Source organism: Muntiacus reevesi, chromosome 13 (genome assembly GCF_963930625.1).
Source record: "Muntiacus reevesi chromosome 13, mMunRee1.1, whole genome shotgun sequence".
NCBI lineage: Eukaryota > Metazoa > Chordata > Mammalia > Artiodactyla > Cervidae > Muntiacus > Muntiacus reevesi.
The window spans coordinates 6,699,360-6,705,025 of NC_089261.1; positions in this window are offsets into that span (position 1 = coordinate 6,699,360).

Here is a 5,666-nt window from a genome sequence, read left to right on the forward strand (position 1 = left end):
AGTCCATTGGTTCGCAAAGAGTCAGATATGACTTAGCGACTCAACAATGACAACAAAAATGGATACCCAGGCCCACCCCTACCCCCAGCCCCACAGTCAAGATGATCCATCCGCATGGAGGAGCTCTTTGTGTGACCCCCCCCCCTTTAGGGATGGGCCCTTCCTACCTTCTCCCAGTCCCCAGGCCACCACTCATCTACGCTCCAACGCTGTAGTTTCATCATTTCAAGAATGCCGCGCAAACTGTCCTCTCTGAACTTTTGATTTTTGCTCTCAAATATTCCTCTTTAAAGGTGCCATGGTCCTCTGTGAGGTTGTAGGATGCCATCAGATGCACTTGTATCCTTGTCCACTGCACAGAAGGGCTGTGAGACAGATGGGGATGCTGAGGACCAGCAAGAGAAACCAAGCCACATAGCCAGCCGCCCAGGAGCCCAGCCTGCTCCCTCGCTGCCCCCAAGGACACTGTCAGCCCAGTGAAAACACAAACAAACAGCCTGACCAGGTGACAGGCCCTCAAACAGCCCCGCCGACCTCCCACCCACCTGGTTCCTTGGGTGGCGTCTGGCTTCTGGGCTCTCCCTCCCCGGCGTGGGGTGTGGGTCCCTCCCTGCTCACCACAGTTTTCGCAGATGCTTACTCCCTGAGGGTCCAGTAGGAAAATCGAGATGCTGGTGCCAGTTTGGAGACAGCTGACAGGGAGGACCGTGCCCATCCAGGTCCGGGTGAGCTGGGGCCACCAGGCCCGCCACAGACAGGCCACTCAAACTCGGGGCGCTGGGCAAAGGCTCAGACGCGAATGTCAATAAACGCCGCTGTCGGAGAGCTGACCCACGCCCTCCCTGGAATTAAGAGCTTATTCATAACTCTCCCCCACCACCAAAACACACTTTGGAGAGGGTTAAAGTAAATAGCGCCGCTTAACCTGACCTCCTCGGGGTTCGTGGCCCTGCCCGGGTCCTGCCACTCAGAGGGGGAATTTGGCACCTCACCCCCAGACCGCTTGGACCACCCCCAAAGTCTCCCCCTTAGAGAAATAATCAGATCATCTCCACGGTCCAGCGGGGGTGGGGTGAGGTGGGGGCTGAGAGTGGGGGGGGTGCGGGTGGTGATGGATGGGGTTGGAGAGGAGGTGACAGCCCACTATTGATTGAGGGCGCGCTGAGGAAACTGGATCCCATTCCGAGAGCAGTGGGAAGCTCTGGAAAGGGTTTTAAGTGGGGGGATGATGTGAGATGATTTATGTTTTTGAAAATATTGCTCTGGCCGCCGTGTGGCGAATTGACTGCAGAGGGCGGGCGTGGGAGCTGGGAGGCTACCGCAGGCGCTCGTGGAGGAGGTGACGGTGGATCGGGCCGGGTGGGAGCTGAGGGGATGGAAGGAGGTGGCCAGACCCCGGGTGAGGCGACCGCGGGTGTAGGGTGGGGGACCCACCTCTTGTTAGAGGCAGATAATGGATGGGGATCCTTGGTGGGGGGTGGCAGAATCAAGCCCCGATGCCATGCGGTTGTGTTGTCCAAACTGGCCATGAGTCTGCCGGGTGGAGTTTTACAGGCCACTGGCTACATCAACGTGGAGACCCAGAAAGCTTCCAATCTGGGATGGGGCCTGAGCCCCTCAGCCTGAAGATGGCATTCAGTTCCAATGCACAGGGGAGATTACCTTGACAGTGAACAAAGGGTGAATGACTTCTAGGGCTTCCGTGTCAGGCAGAAGGGACAGCTGGTGGAGGAGATCCATGCCAAGGCACCTCAAACCTGGAGAAGATAATTCAAGAGGAAGAGAAAGGTCTCTGGTACCCAGTGGGATGATAGAGGATGAGGTGGTTGGATGGCATCACCGACTCAAATGGACATGAGTCTAAGCAAACTCTGGGAGATGGTGAAGGACAGGTAAGCCTGGCGGGCTGCAGTCCATGGGCTCACACAGAGTCACGACTGAGCCACTGAGCAGCAATAACCCAGTGTCTGTGAGGGGTCTAGCCTGGTGAGGTCCGGAAAGATCCAGTATGACTCAGCAGCATGGTACTTTTGGTGATCCCAAACTAGAGCATATTCAGACAGATGGTAGGAGCAGGAACCCCACTACAGCAACAACAATCATGAAGGAGCCCAGAAACAGACTTCCGTGCCTCGGGAAACTTCGTATGTGATGGAGAAAGCATTACTAGCCAGTGGAGAAGAGGTTGGGCCATCTATAAAAGAATGCTGGTGGGTATTATCTGTCATGAAAAAGGAAGGAGCTATCAAACCATGAAAAGACATGGAGGAGATGAAAATGCATATGACTAGGTAAAAGAAGCCAATTTGAAAAAGCTTCTTACTGTATGATTCCAACTCTATGACATTCTGGGGAAAAAAGCAAAACTATGGAGACAGTAAAAAGATCCGTGGTTGCCAGGAACTGGAGGAGGGAGGGATGAACAGGCAGAGCATCGAGGCTTTTTCAGGGCAGCGGAAGCACTTTGGATGATATCATAACGATGGATACACATCATTATACATTGGTCCAAAAAAAAAAAAAAAAAAAAGGGCTTGCTGTGTAGCTCAGCTGATAAAGAATCCTCCTGCAATGCAGGAGACCCTGGTTTGATCCCTGGGTTGGGAAGATCCCCTGGAGAAGGAAAAGGCTACCCACTCCAGTATTCTTGGGCTTCCCTGATGGCTCAGCTGGTAAAGAATCTGGCTGCAATGCAGGATACCTGGGTTCGATCCCTGGGTTGGGAAGATCCCCTGGAGAAGGAAAAGGCTACCCACTCCAGTATTCTGGCCTGAAGAATTCCATGGACTGTATATATAGTCCATGGGGTTGCAAAGAGTTGGACGCGACTGTGTGACTTTCGCTTTCCAAACAAATAGAATGCACAACACCAAGACCTAGATGCTAGAATGTAAACCGCGGACCTTGGTAGATAATGACATGTCATGGTAAGTTCATCACTTCTAACCAACGTACCCTTCGGGTGGGCGAATGTTGAGAAGGGGGGGGGGCTATGCATGTGGGGGTATTTATGAAACATTTTTTTGAAATTTTATGAAAAAAATTTATGAAAAATCTCTGTTTTCCTCTAAGTTTTGCCGTGAACCTAAATTGCTCTAAAAATTGAAAGTTTTAACAAAAGAATACTGGGAAATGATGGTCAATGTGCACAAGATGCAGACAGTCTCAGATGACGCCATGATCCCACCTCTTGATTTTCAGGTTCTTGTGCAGCCCCTGCCTCTTTAGTGTGGGCAGGACTGGCTACTTCATTTCTAACCAATAGAACATGGCAAAGGGGATGGATGTCACTGCTTCCATCACTTTACATCATGTAGGACTCTGTCTTACTGGGGATCTGTCTCTCTCTCCTAAACTGTTTCTTTCTCTCTCTCTCCCACTCTCTCATAGCTGGCTTTGAGGAGACAAGCTACCATGAATCCTACAGCTACAATCCTTTCCCCCAGCTACCATGAGTTCGATGAACTTCTATTTAAATTGAAGTCCCCATGTTTAGCTAGACATGAATTCTGCCAATAGCCCGAAGAGCTTGAAGTGGATCGTTCCCCAGTCAAGCCTCTGGCTGAGAACTCAGCTCCGGTTGACTCTTTGACTATGGCCTTGGGACAGATTCTAAGCAGAGGCTCTTCCTAAGCTGTGTCCAGACTGCAGACCCAAAGAATCTGTGAGAGAATAAACGTGTGCTGTTTTAAACCATCAATTTTGTGCATAACTTTATCATGCAGTGTCAACAGCTAATATAAACAGTATTAAATTAGATACCAAACTACCTAGCATAATACATACAAATAAATTCAAGTTTCAGTAAAGATCTAAATACAAAAAGGGGAAACAAAATTAAGTTCCAAATGGAAATATAAGATGTCTTTATAACCCTGGAATGAGACATTTCTTATCATAGCACAAAAAATAAACCTTAAAGAAAGAGTGGATAAATTTGACTGCCTTAAAATTAAAAACTTCTTTTCAATCAAAGTCATCATAAGTAAGTTAACAGAGCAGACAAAACTAGAAAACAGTTTTGTTGTTGTTTAGTCACTAAGTCGTGTCCAGCTCTTTCATGGCCCCATGGACTGTAGCTTTCCAGGCTCCTCTGTCCATGGGATTTCCCAGGCAAGAATACTGAAGTGGGTTTCCTTCTCCCAGATAGCTTTTCCAGGGGATCTTCCCAATGCAGGGATCAAACCTGTATTGCAGGCAGATTCTTTATCACTGAGTCACCTGGGAAGCCCAGAAAGCAATATCTGAGCACATATAACTAAAAGAGAATTGAATCCATAGTGTGTAAAGCACACTTGCAAATCAATAAGAATGACACCAATTAGCCAGTAGAAAAAAAGGCAATGGGAACAACCAGACCCTTCTCAAAAGAGAAAACCCAAATGACTGATTGTCATGGAAGACGTTTAACTTCACCAGTAATCAGGAAACACAAATGGAAAGAACCATAAGATGCCACCCATTTGCTTAACAGAGAATTTAAAACTTGAGAATACCAAGTGTCAGTGAGACTGTAGAGCAGCCAGACCTCTCCTCTGCCACTGGTAGGAGTGTGAGCTTCTTGGAGAGCTATCTGGGAGCATCTAGTCAAGTTAAAGCTTTGTAACTTGACCGAACTATTGTTTCTTGTTGAATATTCTCGAGAAATGTTAGCCTGTTGCCCGAAGAAATATGTCCCAAGATGTTCATCACAGTGTTGTTAGAACACACTCCTCAAGACGAGAACTAAATAGCAGGCTGCTTATGCAGTAGGATACTATAGTTTGGTGAAAATGAACTAGTGTGACGCCCATTTGGAAAACAAAAAAAAAAAGCAAGTTGCAGAATGATGCATAGAATAATTTACCATGTATACAAAGTATTAAAATGTGAAAAATATTGCTATATATTGCCTGTGGATCCATATATAGTAAAAGCATAAAAACATGAATGGGAAGGATATATACTGAGATGTAAACATTCAAGACAGTGGGTTAACTCAACAGAGGAAAAGGGGGAAATGGATCCATAACATCTAATTACATAAAAAAACAGAAGCAGATATGACAAAAATGCAGACCTTCGGTAAAGCCCATGGGTGGTGAGTATGCAGTGTTCATTATGTGACTCTCTAAAACTAAGTGGTTCACGCGGTAGTCTCTTGCCAAACATGGGGACTTCAATTTAAATAGAAGCTCATCGAACTTACGGTTGCTGGGGGAAGGCTGAGGGAAGGGATAGTTAGGGAGTTTAGGGTGGACATGGACCCACTGCTCTATTTAAAATGGATCGCCAACAAGGACCTGCCTTAAGGCAGGGGGAACGCTGCTCAGTATCATGTGACAGCCTGGATGGGAGGGGCATTTGGGGGAGAATGGATACATGCATATGAATGGCTGAGTCCCTTCCCTATTCACCTGAAACCATCACAACATTGCTCATCGGCTATACCCCAATACAAAATAAAAAGTTTAAAATTAAATATGTAGAAGTTCACTAAAAATGAATGAAATGTAAAATTTTGTTTTCAATAAATTGCTCAGTCACACCGGCCACGTTTCAGGGGCTGGACAGGCAGATGTGGCTCACGGCTCCCACATTGGACGACGCAGATAGAGAACTTTCCCATTATCACAGAACCTTCTTTCGGACGGTGCTGTTCTAGAAGGTTCTATGTGCTTTTCATG